This window comes from Archocentrus centrarchus, chromosome 20 (assembly GCF_007364275.1).
Source record: "Archocentrus centrarchus isolate MPI-CPG fArcCen1 chromosome 20, fArcCen1, whole genome shotgun sequence".
NCBI classification, from domain to species: Eukaryota; Metazoa; Chordata; class Actinopteri; order Cichliformes; family Cichlidae; genus Archocentrus; species Archocentrus centrarchus.
In genome coordinates, this window is record NC_044365.1 from 10,711,153 (window position 1) to 10,735,135 (window position 23,983).

General features: G+C 42.1%; 1 protein-coding gene across 1 annotated transcript in view; it reads left to right on the forward strand.

Annotated features, from left to right (window-relative positions):
• The first annotated feature begins 11,017 nt into the window (after positions 1–11,017).
• znf438 (zinc finger protein 438) overlaps positions 11,018–23,983 on the forward strand; it is a 48,790-nt gene continuing 35,824 nt past the window's right edge. Inside the window, exon 1 of the mRNA XM_030757000.1 lies at positions 11,018–11,131. The gene's annotated coding sequence lies outside the window, so the exon portion shown is untranslated. The remainder of the gene's footprint in view (positions 11,132–23,983) is intronic.

The window sequence follows — 23,983 nt, forward strand, 5'->3', positions numbered from 1 at the left end:
TATTGGACAACAAGGCGCTGGTGGAAATTGTGCTACTTTTGGCTGAAAAGAAAGAAACGGGAGAGCGGGAAGGCGTGAGGAGACAATGAGAGAGAAGGAAAGGCAGGAATGTGTAGGTGAGAGTAGGGACTTTAAATGTAGGAATTATGACTATGAGTATAAGAAAGAGCTGGCTGATATGATGGAGAGAAATAAGGTGATATATTGTATCTGCAAGAGACCACGTGGAAGGGAGGCAAGTCCAGGAGCATTGGAGGTGAATTTAATTTGACCATGTAGATAGGAAGAAAACTGGAGTAGGGGTAATCTTGGATGAAGGGTTTGTGAACAGTGTTGTGTAGGTGAAAAGAGTGTCAGACAGAACCATGAGTTTGAAGTTGGAAATTGAAGGGTTGATGTTGAATGTTGTCAGTGTGTATGCAACAGTTTGGATGTCAGAACAGAGCGAAGAATTCTGGAGTAAGTTGGCTAAAGTGGTCGAGAGTGATTGGAGCAGAATTCAGTGGACGTGTAGGTGAAGTCAGCAGAGGTGAAGGGGAGGTGTTGGGAAGGTATGGTGTTAAGGAGAGAAGTGCAGAAGGACAGATGGTAGTGGACTGCAGGGTGGTGTCGGAGGGTGGGGTGGGGTGTAGCTAGGCAGCATCAGGTAGTAGTTTGTAGGATGACTCCAAAAATCAAGAAGAGGAAGTGAAGTTGGAGAAGGAAGGGTGTTGAACAGAGTTCAGAGAGAAGCTGAGCCAGGCTCTGGGTGGTAGAGAAGCTCAGTAGGTAGAGCAGGTCACCTACTGATCGGAAGGTCAGCGGTTCGAATCCTGGCTACTCCGGGCTACATGCCAATGTATCCTTGGGCAAGATACTTAACCCCAAGTTGCTCTCCGACCGTTCTGTCGGAGTATGAATGTGTATGAATGTTAGGTAATTAAAAGCACTTAGCTTCATAAAAATGGAAGTGCTTGTATGAATGGGAGTGCATGGGTGAATGTAAACAGGTTGTATAAGCGCTTTGAGTGCTCATACTGAGTAGAAAAGCGCTATATAAGAACTAGTCCATAGAGAAGAGATACCAGATGACTGAGAAAGGACAGCTCTAGAAAGAGGACAAAGAGACTTGATGGTGGAATGAGGAAGCACAGGAAAGGTCTTCAAAGGAAGAGGTCAGCTAATAAAATATGGGACAGGGAGATGAAGAAAGTACACAGGAGTACTGGAAGGCTAGGCACACAGCAAAGAAAGAGGTGGCACAGGCAAAGACTTACAGCGAGTTGTATGTGAGGCTGGATGTTAAGGAAGGAGAAAAGGACTTGTATTGATTGGCTAGAAAGAGAGATTGAGCTGGAAGGAATGTACAGCATGTTAGGGTGATTAAGGAGATGGAAGTGTAGAGATGGAAATGTATTAACGAGTGAAAGTGTGTTGAGAAGATGGAAGGAGTACTTTGATGAGCTCATGAATGAAGAAAATGAGAGAGAGAAGGAGGACGGATGGAAGAAAGTGCAGGGGATTACTAAGGAGTAAGTGAGGGCAACTATGAAGAGGATGAAGAATGGAATGGTGGTCGGTACAGATGACATACCTGTGGAGGGATGGAAAAGTCTGGGAGAGAGCTGTGGACTTTTAACCAGATCGTATAACACAATCCTGGAGAGTGAGAGGATGGCTGCGGAATGGAACAACAGTGATGGGCAGAACTGTAGTATAAACATAGGGATAAAGTTGGTGAACCGTACCATGGAGCTATGGGGAAGAGTTGTTGAAGCCAGGTTAAGAAGAGAGGTGATGATCAACAAGCATCAGTATGGCTTGTCCCTTTGGTGTAGTGGATTGCCAGCTTCTTTGTTTTTTTATTGTTACCTTCCCTGTAGCCGGTTGGTATTTTGCTTATTTATCAAAGTCCTGCATTTTCGGTTATCCTTGGTTAGACAGGACTTCATTCCAGGCTCTTCAGTTGTGTTTTCAAGTTTGTCTATTTCATGTTTTGTACCAGTTCTTATGGGTTGTTATATTGCCTCATTATTTGGGTATGATCTTTCCTCCAGTCCTTGTCACATCATTGTTGTCGTCAGCCTTCCTCGCTGTGTGTTGCTGTGTGCTCTAATGTTTCTCCTCCCAGTAGTGCTCACAGTGTATTTAGCTCCTGGTCTTCTCTTTTAAAAAAAAACAAAAAAAAACTTGTTTCCAGCATTAAAGCTGTGTTCTTTGAGTTTACGTCCGTGTCCAGCGTCTGCATTTTTGGGTTCCGATTCTGCCTGCCACACAGTGTTCCTATTGCTGGATCAACAGCTGATGCTCCCGAACCTTCTCCCAGATGGTAGCAGGGAGAACAGGCTGTGAGGGTGGTAAGGATCTTTTAGGATGTCTGACACCCTACGGATGTAGCATCCAATGTAGATGTCCGGCAGTGAGGGAAGGGGGGTACCTACGATCCTTAGTGATCTTTGATCTCATAGTTTTTACAATTGCCAAACCAGGAGGTGAGGCTGTAGGTCATAATACTCCCAGTGGTGCCCCTGTAGAAGGTGGTCAAGTGGGCAGTGGGAAGACCTGCCTTCCTGAATCTCTCAAGAAGGTGGAGCCGCTGTCAGATCTCCTTCACGATGGCTGCAGGATTGGTGGTGAAGGTCAAATTCTCTGTCGGGTGGCCTCTGAGAAACTTGACATTACTGACCCTCTCCAAAGCAGCCCCACTGATGGTCAGAGGACTGTAGGCCTGTCTGCTGGGTTTTCTAAAATCCATCACCAGCGCCACTGTTTTTCAGTGTTAAGGAACAGGTTGTGGGACCTCCATTCTGTATGCAGCTCATTGTTGTTCTTAATGAGGCCCACCAGTCATGTCATTGGCTTAAAATTAAAAAACACAGCTTCACGTTTACTGTACAACGTGTGTGGTATTGATCTTCTCATCTACTTTCTATTTTGAGTATTTCTTCAAAAGGTTCCTTTTGATGTGGCTTCTTGGGAAATTCCCCCTAACTTGGCCACACAGTGCAGCCATATTGCACCTAAAGCATCTCTATCAGTGATTTGTAAGTTAAAGCACAGAACTCATATATCGAATGGAAATAAAATGAAATAAAAGACCAAACAGCTCAGGTATACTCTTTCGCTGTAAGTCTTAGTAAAACAATGGATCATGCAGTACGCGAGTCAAAAACAACAATCAGCCCAACCTTCACATTATGAGTCACGACCAAGAGATGCTCATGCTTATTCAGTGTGTCCACTGAGGTGTGCAGCCTCTTCATTTAATATTTCCATAAGGTTGAATATGAGTATACGCCAGGCAGTCCCTGTAACAAGGAGGTAATGTATTCTGCGCCAATGGCAAAAAGGTACGCTTGAAACATCCCTCACAGGAGCAGCAGTTTCCAACTTGACAGTGGACACATACATAATTAAGCCAACTAAAAAAATGAATATTTCATCTCAAAGCATTTTCATCTCCAAACATCAAAACACCTCAACATCTCACATAATGAGCAAGGTAAAATACTTTTATTTATAGAGGGAATATGCAACAAGGAATGCTCAGTCAGACTACCTCGCTTAAAAATATATCAGCTAGAAAAGGAGAGGGAGACCTTATACCACTCATTTATCGTATTTTGTGTCCTTGGAGGACTTGGTTGTTTAAGCTTGCATTAAAAAAAACTAATTCTTTCCTTTGAATGTTGCCAAATCATTTTTTCTCATCTGTAATTGTGCTATTATGTTATATTACAATGTCAGCCTTAATGCTTTGTAGGCGGATCCGGCTATAACTCACACTGACCTGTAATTCATGACATGTCATCCACGAGTTGCCTCAGGACTTTTGGTTTTACAGGTATGTATGCACATGCCAAAGGAGAGGATAAATTATTCCATAACCTTGCAGTGGTTAAATTTTACTAGTGTGGTCTATGTCAGAGTTTGCCAGAATTTCTTCACTTTTGTGATGGCACAGAGGCTCTGAAAGGTTTCAGCTTCCAAAGAATATGTCATAAATCATTTTGCAGTGGTTTTTAGTGGGGGTAGTCGCTGTGCATACAGCTATAGCAGCACCGCCATGCTAGAGAGGATTACTTTGACCACCAAACCTGACTCAGACTGGCTCCCCATACACTTTCATAGAAGGGAATTAACCTGCCACGGCTTGAAACGCTTTGCTGAGCGCTGGTCGATACTGTCATTATCCTAAAGCAATTCTTAATTCTATTTGGCCCTGAGCTAAAGATCCTTGTATTGATCACAAAGTAAGGATGCCACAACTACTTTTTTTCTATAGTTAAGACTTCTACGTGTTGTTAAAAACAAAATCTTCAGCTCTTATGCACAGTCCAGAGGGCCAGATGCAGCCACACACAAGGTACTGAGGAGTAGAATGTCATTTTGGATGTTTAATCATATGTTTCATAGTGATACCTGACGATTTCATCAAGCGGTACAGTTATGAGACACAAATGCTAGAGAGTGGTACCTCGGTGTTTCATCGAAAAAGGCAGCTCTCTTTCATATCCTGTTTTGGGAGATGAGAAATATTGATATCACGCGCTGTGCACTATCAGCATGAAACAGAGGCTTTCAGAAAAAAGCAGCAGTGACAACACCTGTACTGAAGTTCTGATTACATGTCTTTGTTCTTGAAGCTGTGTGTCTGAGTGTGTGTGTGTGTGTGTGTGTGTGTGTGTGTGTGTGGAGGAGGATAACAAAGACACAAAAAAAGATGGAGAATTCCTAACTAGCATGTAACTGAATGCTTCTTTTTCTGTCTGTCACACACAAACACACACACACACACACACACACACACACACACACACACACACACACACACACACACACACACACAAGCAGAGAGCATCGCCACCTGCCACAGACTATACACTGCGGCCTGTGACAGCGGTTAACAGAATGGGACATGTGTAGCCCCAGGTGACTCAAATTGCAAAACTAACAACACCATGCTTCATTGCACCAAGAATGCAGTGTGAAACACCAGCAGAAAGGCTCTGTGTGTGTGTGTGTGCGCACGCGCCTGTGCAAATTTACATGCATGTCTGAATGTGTATGTTTTTGGTTATGCACAAGTGTCATAACTGACTCATCTAGTAATGTAATGCAGCAATTAATATGGACTTCATTAGAATTCTTAAAGCAGCCTGAAGCATCAACAAACACAAACAACTAGATAATACAGAAATATTGCTGTCATTAAGACTCTAACTGTACTTGTTATCCTGTCCTCTGTTATTGCAGGATGAAGTAAATTTACATAGAGAACACTACACCACGAACTCAGTCTACTACTGTTCACTGTAAAACTTCTAGCAACAATGGGAATGAGAGAAGGGAGGGGGACCATAGTGGTAGCAGTGCTAGCATTTCACTGGGACCAGAGTTTAAAGCTACATTTAAATGCTGGTTTGCACTGGTTTAAAGTAAATAAGTTTGCCTATAGACTGTATATAACAGCTGGACACATCGGGTTGGAAAGGTGAAGCCTTTAAAGGTACAGTCAGTCGTTGTTTTGAATGGAAAAAGATTGTAATTGCATGTGTAATTATGTCTTCCAATGTATTCTTATGAACTTAGAATTAATCCATCATACATGGGAGCTAGCACAGGTCACTATGTTTCCGCTCCATCTTGAATACAGTTTCTGAGATGGACATTGGCGTTCCACCTACTCCCGTTTTATGTATGTGGCTAGAGACCTCATAGGTGTTGTGCTGTGGAGGCAAACTTTAATTTGCCCCTGCACCTTCAGTCTCAAGATATGAAGGATCATACCGATGCTTATCATCAGAGAAGATGTCCTCTTCACCAAAGAAGCAAAAACATGAGAGAAAGAGACAACGCAACTGGTGTCGGGATAAAACAAAACTAATATTGACACTGTAGCCTTTTCCAGATGGAAGGAGTTGTAGGGAAAGAAGGATTTTAAAAGTCATGCTGAAGTCGCCTGCTTTGTGCTCAATGAGTAATTCAACCTAACAGTCTAAACTTAATGTTTTTGAGCTCTCTGACTGATTAAAACACAGTCATGGGCATAATGCTACAGCTAGTTTTAGCTAGTAGCCTTCCAGTACCTGCAATCATTCCAATTTGCAAAGATCATTTTCATAAGAGAACGTAATCGTGAGTATTGAAGGAATAACTGATGAACTGGATGTCATCTTAACACATGGAGTTTGAAAACAGAAAAAGTTTGTCTTACAGCGGTCACCATAGATAGGATTATGCACTTGAATTAGGAGGTAAAATAAACAGAATTCAGTTGACTACAACCTACAATCTACTGATATTTAGTGGTGATATTTTCCACACTGTACCTTTAAGTACAGTACCAATGAAGGCCACTGGGGACTGAGTCAAAAATATGTCTGGCTCTAACAGACACCCATTCAAAAAGCATCAGTTACCACATTCTGATCAGTGCGCTGATGGTAAGTGTGAATGCCTTTCGATTATGTAATAGATATAAGGTCTCCAACATAGGTAACTTTCACCATTCAGGTTTCAAGCGTCATTCACCAGCCCCATCCTGTCAATCAAATATGGAGACTTATGGTTCCAAAAGGCCAGGATGGTGACAACTAAATTGCCAGCATTTCCAAGTTATATCCCACAAATAGGAGGTCATGAATGAGAGATTAAAAGAAACACCAAGTGGCAAAATCCACGTCTGAAAAACAAAGCCAATGTGGAAGCACCAAAAACTGTAGTTCCTCCGATGCCCACTTGGGCAGCCTCCAAAAGCAAGTCGGTCACTTGACTCCTATATTTAAATGCCCAACCTATCAGCATGATATCAGCTAGGCTAATTTATCTCCAGTAATTGGAGTCACTGAGCTGCCTCTTGGCCATGTCTGTGGTGGTGGTGTCTTCTGCAGCATTTATATAGAATCATCTGTATAGTATGGCCTGTGAGGTATGGACAGTCCAAAATATTTTATGAATGCAGCTTGGTAACCAGGTTTGCTAGTGTTAGCTTATAACTTGGCACCCCGCCCTTTGGTCTAAATACAGTCACTTCTGGCTCCAATGAGCAAACACAGTTCTGATACGGAGGCCTCAAAACATGCAGAATCTAAAACCAGTGGGCCATCTCATGGTGACTACATCTGTGGTCAGAGGTTTACATACACTCATCATGGGCATGAATGCTATTTGCTGTTTTTTTTTTCCGGAGTGGAATGATTGCACAGCATACATCATACAGCATCATTTATGACTTTCAAAAAAGGATGTGCCAGAAAATTGTTGTGGAACAGAAATATGGTAAAGATATGGTTTTGTTACAGGGCAGCCATGCCTTCTAATGCAGGAGGTCTGTGTTGTGTGTACACATAGCAGATAAATTAGCAAAAAAGCCAAGTTTTAATTCTATCTTTAGTAGCCTGTTACAAAAATATATCATTTGTTTGCTCCCATTTCTTCAGTTGAATCTGTAAAAAAATCTCAAAGATAACACAGGTATGACAGGCGTAAAAGAGTATTTTTGCACCAACAAGGTGATTCCCAAAAAGAGATTAGCCAAAAACATGACAAATCTCTGCATGTGTGTCTTTAAAAAACTTGGGAAACTGGACAAATGGAGGGTTAAAGAACAGAAAGTATAACAGTGAGTGTCTACAGACATCTGTAAAACATGGTGGAGGGTCTGTTTAGGGTCACTTGTCAGCCAGTGCTGTTGGGGATCTTCTCAAAATAGATGGATACAGATATTAATCTGTACTGTCCGCTTTTGATCCACCATGCAGTACCATCTGGAAACCATGTGACTGGCAGTGACTTCATTGTCAGTATGACAGTGATTCCAAACGCACTGCCAATGCTGTAAAAGCATACCTGGATAGGAAAACACTATCAGTCATGGAATGGCCTCTCCAGAGCCTGCACTTCAACATTATTGAAGCTGTGTGGGATCATGTTCAGAGAGAACAGAACAAAAAGCAGCCAACATCCAAAGAACAGCTTTGGGACATCCTTCAAGGAAGCCTGGAGAACTATTCATAAAGACTAGTTTTTGCTATTTATTTTCTATTTACACTTAAGTTTGTGTGGTTTCAACAAATCGTGGCACCTATTTACCATCTTCCTAGTAAAATATAAAGAAAAAAGGTGTGGCTCAAGACTTCTGCACTGTACTATATGGAGATTAATTAACTGACTGGACACAGATAAACAGATATGTCAGAAAACTGGCAGGAAACAGAATTGGTTTAATTCAATTGTATTTATATAGCACCAAATCACAAGAAACCGCTGTCTCAAGGCTCTTTATATTGTGAGGTAAAGACCCTACAATAATTAGAGAGAAAACCCAATAATCAAAACAACCCCCTATGAGCAAGTACTTGACAACAGTGGGGAAAGCAAACATCCCTTTGAAAGGAAGAAACCTCCAGCAGAACCACGCTCAGGGAGGGGCAGCCATCTGCCGCAACTGGTTGGGGGGGAGGGGAGGGAGACAGGACAAAAGACACACTGGATCAGGGTTCTAGCTAGCACCCAAACATCCGGCGCTGCACCTTGCTGAGGTACCACTGCACTGGGCTGAGAAGTTCAGCTACCGGAACGGACCTCCGGTCGTCCAATAATGCCACCCTGTGAATGATTAAATACAGAATGGTTTATAAACACACAGAGTGAAAATAGGTGAGTAAAAAAGAAACACTCAGTGCATCATGGAAATGGGATAAGATGGAAAGGGGTCTGATTATTCAAGACGGAGAAGGATTTTAAATTCTATTCTAGATTTAACAGGGAGCCAATGAAGAGAAGCCAATATGGGAGAAATCTGCTCTCTCTTTCTAGTCCCTGTCAGTACTCTAGCTGCAGCATTTTGGATCAGCTGAAGGCTTTTCAGGGAGCTTTTAGGACAGCCTGATAATAATGAATTACAATAGTCCAGCCTAGAAGTAATAAATGCATGAACTAGTTTTTCAGCATCACTCTGAGAAAGGATGTTTCTAATTTTAGAAATATTATGCAAATGGAAGAAAGCAGTCCTGAATATTTGTTTAATATCTTAATTTAAGGACATATCCTGGTCAAATATGACTCCAAGATTCCTCACAGTGTTACTGGAGGCTGAGGTAATGCCATCCAGAGAAAGTATCTGGTTAGACACCATGTTTCTAAGGTTTGTAGGGCTGAGTACAGTAACCTCAATTTTATCTGAGTTTAGAAGCAGGAAATTAGAGGTCATCCAGGTCTTTATGTGTTTAAGACATTCCTGCAGTTTAACTAATTGTGTATGCCATCTGGCTTCATGGAAAGATAAGGTGAGTAATTTCAAAATAAAACAGCAAATGATTATTTGGAGTCACTGTTTGGGTAATCACAGCTTCTACTCTACTGAGTTTGCAGAATTATAGTTTTTTGGTTTTAGATAGTACTTTTAGATAGTACTAATGCTAATACTACATAATACGAATGGTAATAACTGAGTAAAATAAAATTCCTCTTTAATACATTAAAACGATAATAATATAGTAGAGAATATGTACAAAAGCACTAAAGCTTTTCATACAGGGCATTCCTGCAAGACAAGACGGGGCCCCCTCCTCAGGAATAGGATCCCTTGTGCCACTGCAGCCTTAAATAAAATAGCCTGTTGAATACTGCGAATAGATGTGCACACAATATATATATATATATCAGTGACGTGCGGTGAGGGTCGTGACTGGTGAGGCACTGACGTCATCACATCAGATTTACAAACATATAGCTTATTCACCATTTGATTGGCAACAGTTGTTTTGTTTAACATTAACATAGTCTGAAGCAAACCTTTTAGCTCCGGTGTTGGTCTTCCTTTAATTATTATCTTCTGCTTTGATTGAAAGTCCAGTTTAGAAAATTCTTTCAGTTGAGTTATGTAATCTTCCATGTTGAACATAAGGCCAAGCAACAGGAAAAACTAACTGGCCTTGCTAACTGTTTATGGTAGCTTGCCGCCGAGGAGTCGTAGAGTCCCTGGGATCACCAGCGCCCCCTACCATGAGGCACGAGAACTGCGTGCCTCACCTAGTGTCTCTTCGCAGCAGTTTCATGATCGCTCAACACAAGAATGCATTACACACACATACAGTTGTTAATGAAAAAACAAAAAATAAACTGTGCATTATATACACCAGCTAAAATATGGAAATTTAGTTCATATAGTAAAAGTGCAGTGAGACCGGAAAGTAATCCGGTCTCACTGCATAGCATGCCAGCACAGTTAGTAGTCATTGGCAATGACTATACTGAGCCGCACCACGGATTGCGCAATCCGTGGTGCGGCTCGCCGGGCTGGTGCCTCACCGTTCGTCTCTTAGTATTTGACCGGCAAATGCGAAAATTCAGCGATTTTGAAAAAACTAATCTAAAAATGGTGTAGTTAAATGGAAAAGAACTTTAAAATACAAATCACTGAATGAATATAACCATTTAATTTATTTTTTAATTTTATATTTCCACGATGACAGGTGAGGCCGTGCCTCACCTGCCTCCCCTGACTGCACGTCACTGATATATATATATATATATATATATATATATATATATATATATATATATATATATATATATATATATATATATATATATATATATATATATATATATATATATTTATAGAGCTTTGTAACAGTACCATTACGCTGTTCTTGCCATGTCCTGACATAACCCCGCAGCAGCCTGCTTCAATATTTAGATGTGTCTGAGTTGTGTGACAGTTGTAGCTCTGTGTCGCGCAGCTACAGGTTACTACACGGCCGCTCATTGGCTGCTCTGACACAACACAGAAAGCAGGTCCCCGGAATTTACGGGCCGTACTATTCATTCCTAGACGGGGTGTTAAAATAAACGAGCGACTGCATTGTGTTCTTCCTCGCTCGCTGAAACTCGCGGCGCTAGTTGCACAGTTGAATGCCAGGTGTTATTTAACTGTCAAAATGTCATGCAAGAGTACAAACGTCGAGAAACGCAAGTGTTTAATAAGTCGGTCACATTTTTCGCCCCCCGCCGGATGAAGTTGATGGTTTGGCTCAAAATGGCTGTGGAGAAACAGTTTTGAAGATCGACGCTTTTGCCAGGTTTTTAAGAAAAATGAGCCACCCTGTAGTTTGAGGGTACATCTGCCACATAACTGGGGACCCAGGTGAGACAAGTTTAAAGGTTATTCAACATTTGCACTCGATCCACTGCTTTTAGATGGAGAAAACGAGGCCGAAAACGGCTCGCTTTGCAGTGTTATCAGGGTACCTTTACTTGCAGCGGTGGTGTGGATTTACAGTATGGATAGCGGCTTCAAACTGAAATAACAGTCTCCAGAAAGTGTGGAATTGTGCGTAAAAATACACATGCATCGCACGGTGGGTAGAAAAAATGCTATTACGATGTCATACAGTCTGTTTGTAGCTAATGCAGAGCAGGCCTGCGGCTAACCCCGCAGCTGTGCTGTGCACAAATACGTCATCAGGATAGGATTCCCTGCAGTGTGATGTACACTGACACAAAGCAGACCTGAGGCAGGCACAAGCAGATACTAAGCTGATTCATATTGTTTTGAGTGCAACTCAACTTCTGCCCTCGGCTCAGATTCTGGGTTTTAATAGTCCTGCATGTCTGTTTGTGCAGGTGAGTGGAGCTGAAGCTCAGTGTGTGCAGACGTGATGGATATTAGTCTGGATTGCTATAGATCTTATAACTAAGGCTGTGCAGATGGGCCCGGGTTTTAGGCAGGATATGCAGTAGAGTGTCAGATGACATTTATGGCTGGCAGAGATTTTGCACTGCAAGCGAGGTTGCAAAGGATTTTTTGGATTTTTTTTGCAGCAGTGTGAGGAGTTTTCCCAAACTTTTATTAATTATATAAAAAAAACTTTTTTATTATAACATACCTTTTAAAGTATATAATATATACCGCATATTGTCCACTTCAGGCCCAGAATACATTACGAGCTGTCCTATTTATTCAGTAGCATTCCAAAAAAGATGATCAAAAATAAAGAATATCTGTATGCTTACATGAACACTTGTTTCAGAGTACTTGTAGACTGCATTTGTGCATTTGTACATAATTATTCACTGGGTTGGTGTTCAGTTTTGATTTCAGTATTTGGTTATTCTCGCTCTTTTGTAATGTATATACAGTGTTATCTACAGAATTGCATTTGATTAGTAGTGCAGACTGGTATGTGCACATGGGATGCCAAAGGTGGCACATGATGAAATATCAAATGTCAGTATCAAATAATTCCATTCATAAATGTACCCTCTACAAACACATAGTTTGCCCACCATCTTCTGACAAATAACTGAGTAGTATCATCAGCTCTCACTGACTCTGTCATCCTGTAGTCCTCGCTCTGCCTGGGAATAAACCACTTCTCCACCGAGTGCAGCTTCTGGTTGGATTGGACAGTGGATCGCCAGGGCAGAACAAGGACTGCTACTGCAGTCCAAGATTGAGGAGGTGGAGTCTGTCCAACCACGGGACTAGGTTGGACAGACTTGATAAGGCTGGGGGGTAGCTGGTCAGTGGTTGCTTAAGTTTCAAAATAAGAGCGGAGTAATTTGGCATCAGGTGGAAAAAAATTAAAATTAGCCACTGAATATTCTCGAGTACCTGTTAATAATAGTCATTAGCATAAAGGTGACAGAACGCTGCCATGTTAATGGTCTGATGAAGGTATTAATACTAGGTGTTTCTGAAATGGTATTTATTCCATTCTCCCCTCTTATCTGTGCACTGTGTTCTGTGCCAGTGGCTGCCATCCAACTCAGAAGTACACAGTAGATTCCATGCTTCCATGCTTCCATGCTTCACAGCTGACAAGCTGTTCTTTTCATCAAATGCTGCTCATTTTCCCCTCCAAACATACCGCAGGTGATAGTCCTCAAAGAGCTCCATTTACCTGCATATGTCCAGAACACTTGTTTCCAAACACAGTCTGGCTTATCCAGATGTTGATTTTTGTGATGAGATGGCAGGTTGGGGTTTCCTTCTGATGACTCTTCCAGTGTAGACCCTGTATGTGCAGCCATGCTTCACACTGAAACTGTCACTCCTGAGTCAGCAAAACCTTCCTGCTGCTCCTTTGTAGTTTTTTTTTTTCTTTCAGGTGTGCTGTTTGATGTGGAAGTTGTGTTGCTCTTCCAGGTATTTTTTTGACTTTTGCAGCTTTCCTTAATTGCCACTTTAGTGACATTTCACACAGTGGAAATCTTAAGCTGGAGGAGGTTTGGTATATTTATATATAATGGATTTCTTGTGCTTTTTAGGCTTCAGTTTTAGATCACCTGTATGTTTAAGGAAGCTGTGGAAGAGTCTGAGACCTTGTAGACTGATTGTAGTGAGTCCTGCTGTAGAAACAGCGTGAAGTCTTTGGGACACTTATGTGGTTTTTAGATTTGTGGTTATAGTACTGATCTCAGTAAACAGGCTGCTGGGCGGGTGTTAATGTCATTCAGTTCACACGCCCTTTTCAGTTGTTTCACAAAAGATTCGAGTGGATACTACACACATTTAATGATGGATTTTGAAGAGGGTTGAAGGAGAAAATTCCCCTCCAGTCAGAGCCATCTATTTGGAGCTGGAAATCTGTCTTATTGTGGTATCCATGTTCTAGCCAGCATTCCTGGTTTTCCTTTCTAGACACAGCTATTTATTATTCTCACCATCCGCAGCAGCCACGTTTTTTTTTTCTCTTTGTCACATAACAAAGATCCTGTAACAGTCTCTTTAGTGTGAGGAAAGTCTGGAACTTCAGTGCCTTGCTCAAGAGCACCTGGGTGGCAGTATTTTTTTTTAAGGAAGAGTTCTTTTCTCCTCTCGCTGTGCTGCTTGATTTTTGCCACCGGGTCTGATGTCAGCGAGAAATAATTCAGAAGTGTAAAAATCATCAGGCTCAGAAAAAATGTTTTCACTGGGAAAAAACCTTAATTCACAGAAATCGCTGTTTCATCGATATTTGTGCTGATGATGAATACGAGGTCACACCACTCAAATCAGTACACAACATTTGTGCATTTGTTAGAGCTTTCATACTCATAACAAAACTCCTCCAACACATGCTCCACAAACAGTAACCGCCACCACTCAGTTTCCTACCACCAGTTTCTCCGGTGTGATTGAGCTTGTTGTCATCACTGGGAAATCCTGCTTTCTGTTTCTGTTCTGATTGGCTGTCTCACAGAAACAACAGTGAAAAAAAGAAAGAAAAGAAAAAGACAGCAAAATCATGTCCAGGCCGTGCTGCCTTTGAGTGAGTGAATTAAAGTGTTTAGTAGCCAGGAGGGAGTAAACATTTTAACATGAAATCTTCCATGTGGAGGGTATTTTAGAAGTAAGTAAAAAGACTGCTTTTAGGCTGTCAAAATAGTATGCATTACAAAAACACCACTTAGGCATGTATCTAATATCATAAAAAATATATAAAAGAGAGAGAGAGAGTCAGTCAATGACAAGTGGTATGTTTGGCGGAGTAAAGGTGAGGCTTTTAAACCTAAGAACACTGTACCAGCTGTCAGGCCTGGTGGGGCAGCATCATATTCTGGGGTTGTTTTGCTGTCAGTGGTAATGGTACATTGCATAAAGTGGATGGAATAATGAAGGAGAAGGACTACCTCCAAAGTGTTCAACTCCACCTCAGATCAATATCTAGACAGCTGAAAGCTGGACACGGTTGGGTGTTCCAGCAGGACAGTGATCCCAAACACATCAAAACTGGTGTTGGAATGGATAAAGCAGGCTAACATTAAGCCTCTGGAATGGCCTTCCCAAAGCCCTGACCTCAACCCTATTAAAAATTTGTGGGCTATGCTTAAATGCCAGGAAATGAACAAATGAACTCTACATTTTTACCAAGACCCCAGTGAGTCTCTCATCCCTGCTCTGCTGCCTTGCTGAGCTTGGTGTAGCAGCAGATACCATCAGTTCCTCCATCCGCTGCAGGCTCTGGTTAGCATGATTCTCCACTTCACCACTGAACATGGCAAGGAGATCTGAAGGGTCACAAGCCACAGTCCAGCATGGAGTTGGACTGAATCCATCCGTTTCACAAGAAACTAGTGAGGCAGCTGAGCTATCCAGCAGTGGAAACATGCAGTGGGCTGCGGCTTGCTGGCTAGCAGCAACTAAACTTACACTATAGGATATTCCACTAGTAAATTGATCATGGATGTGCTATTCTCTTGGGCTGATGGAGGAAAAAAAATGCTAAAATTAGTTGCCAGAATATACTTTGGCAGCCATTAATATACCTGGGCAGATGGCCCACTCATTCCTTTAATTAAAAGGAATGAGTGTGTTACCTTATTTAACAGACTCTGTATTTTCCTGTTATTTCTATTTCATAAACATAAATAACCAGTATGTGTGAATAAAATAAACCCTGTCAAACAAAACTGTAAAAACCATTAACAGTGCTGATGCGCTTCCTCTGGCTCTGGGCCATAACTCTTCTTTTCTTGCATAAACTTCCTTTATGCAAGAAAAACCACGAATAGATCTCATATATATGTCACCACAGCTGTATTTTCAGTATTAGGCAGTGCTACTTTCTACAATTCTGAATCCGAAAGCACTGCTTTCGAATGTTTTCCATTCTCTTCTATAGAATTAAATAATAAAAAAAAAAAACATGCCCACAAAGACAAGCACAGCTTATTTATTGTGAACTTAAATGAAGCATTAAAGCCAGCAGAGCAGCTGGCTGCCTTTCACTCAGAGTGACCTGGCCGCAATTACTGTGGAAAAATCAGAAGATTTCTCTGGAACGGCTTTCCACTGGAGAAGAAATTCCCAACAACTGACTAATTGGACATAATGGATAAATCACCAAAAGTAGTTTTTGTAGCAGAAGTGCCACAGACGTCACTGAGCCAGGTAGTGATTATATTATATGTTACAGCAAATCTACTTTTTGGCTTTTGTGAGCGGGACAAAAGCAGACATTTGACTATATTATCCATGTGCTCTAGTGTTATTACGTTTATTTCTGATGTTGTACACACAAAGCTATTATCTGATTCCCCCCAAAATGGTTAGGATCCCTAATAAAGGCTGCAGGCATCGTTATCCGAAGCAGTGAGGTGTGACGGCAGCACACTGCCAATATTTACATATGAAAATGACTATTTACACACTGTAGAAAAAAGTAGGAGGCAGAGAGGAAAGGTGAAAAGAAAAAAGAAATAAAACAAAATTAGAACAATGCAACACAATTACTCTGAAATATACATGCAGTATTGCTACTACTAATATTTAACCTCATTCATTAAATTCTGCCCGGGTTTGACTTTTTTCCTGATTGGTTTTAGTCCATTTCAGTCTGAGTTTACAGTTTTTTCCTTTCTGTCTTTCTTCTCGACTCTGTTGTGTATTTTTCTGTGTGAGACCATAGGGCTCCAGAATCTGGGCTAATAATCATCAAACCTCGATAGTTCAATAAGTGGCAAAATGTTTTTATTTGACCTGATTTGCTGAAGTGGCCCTCTCTGCCTAGAAGTGGCTGCTTTCTCTTTGCCTTGCAAAGACTGTCATGTCATACAAGTACAGGTCACTTCAGTTGAGCACAGCAGCGTAAACTGAGTGTACACTTCATTTAGACTATCTGCCAGATTATATGACATAGCCACTTGTAAAGCTAATGACATACTCATAAATCAGCTTTGATTCTGGCTTCACTAAGGCTGGGAAATTACTTTGCATATACCTTTATTGTTCATTTCACAGAGCAGCTCTCTGCTCACTTGGAAAATTGGTTAGCCTACACATTTCTCTTTAACAGATTTTTCTTTTTTCTTTTTTTTTTTTGCCGACTCAGAGCCGCTCTCTGGCCTATAGATGACTCAGCGTGAGGAGCACCCTCTCTCTCTTCCTACACACACACACACACACACAGCAGAGTTTGGCTGCAGTGACCTCCTTTATCACACGGCTCACCATGGGAAACGTCTCACATGTTTAAGGCTCAGCAATTCGAATAAAAAAGCATTATGCTACACGATAACACCCCCCGCCCCCCTCGCAGTATATGAGTGAGGGGCTGCCTGGCATGCAAAACCCCTGCATCCAGTGTAAACACATTTCAGCGCCAGCGACCAGAGCGTTTAGTTCTAGCCGGCGCGCAGCTTAACTGTGGTTTCACATGTGGCTAGATGAGGATGGTGGAAGCAGGCAGAGGAAACTTAGATGCTTGTCTAACATTTCCGCTCAATCATAACCAAGATCATGTTACCATAACAAGCACGCACGCACACACACACACACACACACACACACACACACACACACACACACACACACACACACACCAGATTTCTGCACTCAGGCACCACTTGTTTCCAAGCTTTGAAGTAACAGTCTAAGTAGTAGAGCTGAGAGCATTCCCAAAACTTGTTGACATTTTACACGAGGGATATGATAATACAGCTCAACGTTCCGCCCGTCATTCTGCACGGATTAGCTCGCAGGTCGGACTGTGTAGCTGCTAATAATTGTGTTTTTCTGAGCTGAAACTTGCTGGAAGGCTTGGCCTACTTTCTCAGTTATGGTACGTCTGCATTATGGGCCCGGTATAGGCTCTGGAAAACTGAATTAACACGCAGCTCTTTCCTAAAAATGTAGAAATCTCCTGTGTAAGTTTTGAAAAGAAAACCATAGAGTTTCTGATCCCAGTTAGCCCACTTTTTTTTTTTTTTAAATGATATCTGAATTCTGTACAGATGATATGCATTGCGTCTGTTAAGTGCTGCCCAAAGAAGTCAAGAGTGGTGGATTGAAGAACAAGGAAAGTGCATCTCTGGCCTGAATAATGAATGGGGGACCATATTGTGGATGGAAAAAAGGAGGTTGTGGTTCAGTAATAGTCTGGTGAACATTTCTTTCTCTGCTAAATTGTTGGTCTTGCTAGACTCTTGTTTCCAAGAAAAGTTAATGAAAATTACATGTGAAGTCTAATGACTGACTGTTACAGGATTTGTAGGCTGCAGGCAGCAAAGGTATATTATTATATTAGGCTGCCCCTCTGAGTATTAGCATAGTTCCTGGCTGTGCTCCACTTCTAGCCAACCTTTTTGGTCAGAAATGTCACCGAGTGGTTTGATGAGTTTGATGAGAGTACAGTATTGACCCTGCACACTAACAATAACTGGGCGGTAGTGTTAGATTTGTCAGTATGATGCGTCACAAGTTTTCTTTAACAGAAATTAAATCAGGTGCTTTTTGAAAAGGAGTTTCAGTCACAGCTCTTCCAAATCTAGCAAGAAAAGAGTACAACCTTTCTGTAATACCTCCACGGGGGTGCCCTTGAGCAAAGCCCTTAACCCCAAACTTAACCTCTAACTGGAAAATAATCTTAAAAGATGTTTCCGCTGTCCTTTGTATATAAAGGCTTTAAAAAAGGAAGTTGTGTTCTGCCGCAATCATGAAGAAGTGGCTTAGTGGCCTAGCCATGCTGTGAGTTGTTACAGTCATGGGGTTTTCTCATCATTTTCTATTTTTGCATCGGAGTTTTTAAATGTGTATAGCGGGGTATTTTTAATGGTCTATTTTTGCTGTTGGAATACTCACCATGTGTCATGTTTTGCAAATAGTAATGGTTGCTAAGGGAGAACAAGAATACTTTTAACTTATTTTGTTAACCAGCAAGTATTTGCCTTGTATGAAAATACATCCTGCATTCACAGCCCTAAATGATAAACCCTGCTCAGAGGAAATGAACTGTATTTAAAATGGTAACTTTGGGCATAAATCCATAAGCATGAATCAAGTATGTTTCATTTGTTCTGGTTCTCGTTGGCCCCAACAAAAACAAGTTATGGGGCTATTATTAACCACTCCCCAGCCTTCCACTCTGTGTGAACCCTGATCTGTTTTTCTACACATCCCAGAGTAGAGCAGGACCCGAGTCATGACACATGTAATTGTCAGTAATGTGTAAGAAGCATTCTTTTGGGACTGTTGGATAGTTTCAGTGCCTTAAGCCTTACAGTTTGAGACCCCAGTCCTCAAATAGTTTGGATACCATACAGAGTGCTGATTCTTAGCTCCATAGTTTTATTCTTGTATTATACTAGAGTAGCTTTGCATGATTCACAGATTAAAAAACTGTACCTTGGTGCAGCCCTTCAGTTCATCTTCTGTGTGAAACGAGCTGTTTTAGGTCTCCCTCCTTCCTTCTTGGCTGCTTCTGGTAAACACAAGATTTGACCAGCAGCTCTGTGGGGCTGCTTCAGACGTGGAGTGTTTAAAGCAACACACGCACAGCGAAGCAGGCAAATGGTCGCGTGTGCATTCACATGCTAACATGTTGTTAGCGCGGAAGTTCCTCGCCTTGGGTGAAGACACAAAGTTTGCCAGAGTAAACCAGCACAAACCAACAAACCAAATTAGATTCTTAAATTACCTTCGCCCAGCTGAGCATGGACATTTTAAAGAAGCTGACAAGAGAAAAGAGGCTAGCTAGAGTCCAAAACCAGCCGCCTCAGTATGAGCCTCGGTATGAGCAAAGGATCAAAGCAGTATGAGGAACGTTATGGAGACAAGTGAGTAAGAGAAAGGGCTGATGTCCTGTTATCAGGTGAGGTTAGAAGCATATTGGAAACTAATGTAAGTAACTGACATTTGTTTTAGCTCAGCCTCTATGAGTGTTGATGTGATTGCACTTTCTGTACTGTAGAGCAGGTTAATTCCCAGTTAAATGTTTTGGCCTATATGAAGAAGGATATATTTATTTATGTCTGCCAGCCTAAGTATCTCAATTAGCTCCAGACATCAGGGAAAATAGAAGTCATTTTGGGCCTACGCGTGTTTATTCTGTTTGCGACGGGCTTGAGAATTTGAAACCCAAACCCACGTCTTGTTGTCCCTCTGAGGCTCCTCCCACTCCGGCGGCGAGCATAGCCCTCGCATGAAAGGCAGCAGAGAGGCGTTCGCTTTCATCCCCTGTCATTTTGCCATTTCCCAAATATACCATCTCACCGTCCCTCCCATCCTCTCCAGCTCCCCTCTTGCTGCTCATTTCTCTGCTCGCCCTACCCACTGTCTCCTCAGCCTCTCATCTCTGGGCATATCTTTCCTCCAGACACATTTGTGTGTCTCCCTGCCTCCATCCCACAGCTATGATTTAGGCGTCAGGGCTGCTCCCACTCCTTCCCAGCCCCGGATCAAGTTACCCCGCCATTACTCAGACGTTCCCCCTGCGATGGTGCTCCATGTCAGGCATGTAGCGGAGCCTGCCTTCCTCTCTGGACCTGCAGACTAGCTCAGTTCAACCACAGACGCCCATGGTCAGTGGAGTCTCTCCAGCTATGGCACAGACTCCTTGGAAAATGATGCGGCGTAGTGGGCAAGGGGGTTAGTGTAGTTTTACTTTGGTTTTTATGTGGGATGCTGTTGCAATTCCAGCATTCAGGCTGCTTTCATCTGGGCTGTAGAACAAATGGGTTGCATTAGGAATCATTGTTGTTGTTGTTACTCTTTCACCCACAAACACTAGACAGCGTGGGCTGCGAGCCACACAACAAGCCCAGCCCTTCCATGCGTCACAAGTCGACTGGTGATTTGTGGGCCTCATCGTTTTATGGTTATGTAACGTCGGTTCCCTTGACGAGTAAAATGTCTTGTTAAACTCCACGCCGCCCTGTTCCCATAAAAGTGAGTGATGCAGGCAGTATGAGGGCCTCGCTATCCTGCTAAGTTTGGTCTCCCATCCTAGAGAGCATGTCATGGGACTCGATGAGATCTATCCAGCTGGCTTAGCCAAAACATGACACTGCAGAAATTTCACTGGCCTCACTTTATCACTTGATTAATGCACGCTGAGTAAAACTGCTAAATCTACTGAGGAATTGTGGGATCCTATAGGTATAATTTATGGCAGTCACTGGGGGAAGGTGTATACCTGTTTCTCTGTCCATGCCCCTTTCAGTGGGTGTAAAGTTTTATAGAGGCTGTAGCATCCCACTCCCATTAAGCCTGTTGTGCACTCCAGTGGAGCCATAACTCCCTTTCTGCTATCGCCAAGCTTTTCAGCTCCTCTGTAATTTATTTGGGTCTGACATATGGCTGTCCTGCACAAGGCAAGGTAGCATATCACAGCACAGGAAGGCCCGCTCAGGCTAGGCTAATCCTTTCTAATTGAAAAGGAGGCATCGTTGTGGGCCAGTGGCTTGTGTGTCGCTCATCTCTCTGCTTGTTTTACAGTAATGAGACATCTGGGGCCGGAGCGCAGAGCTGTTTGTAGTGGGAGAAGTGGCTCCAGAGCCCGAGGGCCTGCAGGGCTTTCACAGACAGAACAACAGAGCCGACTGCTTGTTTGCTCCTATCTGTACGTGGGCATTTTATTTTGCCCTAGCCGCCTTGGCACAGTGTCATCAGCCATGCTAATGTTAGATTTGATTTATTTCTTTGGAAAGAATAATACATTTGGGAAATTTAGGACAAGGATGAGGCTATTTAAGGGAAAGGGAGGACGTTTCATTGCCCTGAAGAAAGTCTTCTAATATTAGGCCCACATTCCCCTACATCTCCTGTGTTGGTCTGTAGTCTGTTATTCTGGATATAAAGCTGCCAAGAGGCTGCCACTGAAAGTATAATTAGACTATAGGTTTTTAGTATTAGTACAAACTGGAGTTCTGTTTCAGTTCAACTTTATTTACTTATTGTTTATACTGTGTGTTGGCTGTAGTATTTAAGAACAGAATTTATGTTTATTAGATGCTGAAGAGCAGCAGGCCTAAAACAAAACCTTGCTGATGCAGTTTGTACATCCTGAACACTATGGGTGTCATAGCTTCACTCAGTGAGCAAAATAAGAGAAATCTGATGTCTTGTGTTAGCCTGTAGTTTAGTTATGATTTACCAAAGTTTTCCACAATTTTGACTGGCACTCATCTGATCTTCTCCATGTAGACTGAAGGCAGTTAGCAGATTAGACCATAACTAAGTATATTGTTTTATGCCACCCAGCATGCTTGATGTTTTGGGGGTTTTTTCCACTGATTTGAGCAGACTGTAAAAGAACTTATGTGGAAGCATTTTGCTGTGGATCCCTCTGTTCCAGGATCTAATTTCTTGATCCAGCACCAATCCCATTCAACGTCTGTCTTTTTTTTCTTGTTGTTTTTTTTTGTCTTCATTGTTTCATTGTGAGCTAGTTCTTTCTAGAGGTGGAGACACCTCCCAGACATCAGGGATTGGCAAGGAGTCCCCAGTAACCTAACCCCAAGTTAGTCCCTTCCCTTACATTTTGGCCCATCCATCCTATTCCCGTTCTTCTTAAACATTCACATCGGCCAAAGGAAGACCTGAATGGAATTTGGTCATTGAAGATCGGGATCACAGTGATTTCATGTCCATCCTGTTCTTCTGAATGTGGCGTCTGAGGAACATCAGGAGGTCATTTCATTACATCTTACAGAGAAGTCCATTTGGACTCAAGGATGAACTGATTTATTCTCAAGAATTCATTTGGTAATTGGGACACACCTTGCAGAAAAGTTAAAATTATAACGTAATGACAATCACAATGTCACAGTGAAGTTGACATTTATATCCCAAAGGCCAACTTAATTGAGACATTATGATTTTTTTTTTTTCCACATGTAGACTTTATTTAGGGTGGCTGCCCAATTAAATGGCCACGGGGTGGCTCTAGCTCAGGAGGTAGTGCAGGTCACCTACTAATGGAAAGATTGGCAGTTTGATTCCTGGCTGCTCCAGTTTGCATGCCAAAGTTGCTCAAAGTTATATAAGACCATTTAAGTTACATAAGTATGGCATTTTTATAGTTTTCTTTCTTTTTTAAAATCCACCTGTGATAACGGCATCATCTGCAGTCAGTTTAGTGGACAATCCTCCTTGATTTTGAAAGTTCAGTTACTGCTAACCAGCTGTCTATTCTTCTGTTTTACCCGCTGGCTGGTTCACCAGTCCATGTTGCTGCTGTGGTGGTCTGTGTCCACAGATGCTTCACTACGGACGACGTGGTCCCCAGCTCCACTGTGATGGACTGCAGCTGGCAGCTGTAGTCATTCTGCCCTGGAGATCACCTCTGAGATGGAGGTCACTCTAACCAGATCCTGAAGCTGGTGGTGAACTGGTTCATCTTCTTCTATGCTGAGCTCACCGAGGCTGCAGAGCAGAATGGGGACTCGACAGTGGAGCTGGGGATCATTTGCAGCTTGGGAAACGAACTACAGATCAGAGGAGAAACTTGTAAACTAATATTTAATAATTCATTTAAGAAAATGAGTATGTATAAACACATGGACAACTCAGGCTGACACTGTGGGAAACAGTAATGTTTTTACTATTTTTAGCCTTTCTTTGATGCCATAAGAGGGAACAGAAGAGGGGATTGTGACCACATTTTCCCATTTGGGTCGATAGTGAAATGGTGGTTTGAAACTGTTAAATTCTTTGAAGTCCCCATAATGAGTCTTGACAGATGTAGATGGATGTAGACTGCAGCACGACTGGTTGGCAGTCATTCTTGCTGCCCCACCCCCCCCGCACCCAATACCACCTTGTTTATTTGCCCCAAGCTACAACCAGTCACACTGTCCTCGCATTGCCAATTTCACACAGAAACGGTGACCTGGCAGTGCATTAAGGCAGATCTGCAGCTACACTTCGGATCCCGTTGGACACAGTGCGCCCTGTGCAGCTCACCAGAGACCTCTAAATTGCTGCTTTTCACGACCGCAAAAGCGCCACACATGTTTTAGGAGAGCTTTTTTTTTTCCTTTCTTTGTTTGTCATTATGTTTCTCAGTCTCAGTGGTAACCATACAAACATGCAGACAGAAAATGCTCACATCTGATATCTTTTGACACTTTTTGCCATTTAAAAGCGGAAGTCAAATCTCTCTCACTTAAGCGGCACATCAGTATTACTTCACGGTTTATCCTACTCAGGAAAATATACACTCACACTCTGAAAGCTATGAGACTGACTAACCTTGGCACAGTTATTTAAGAAGCTTAAGGTTAATACTAAACT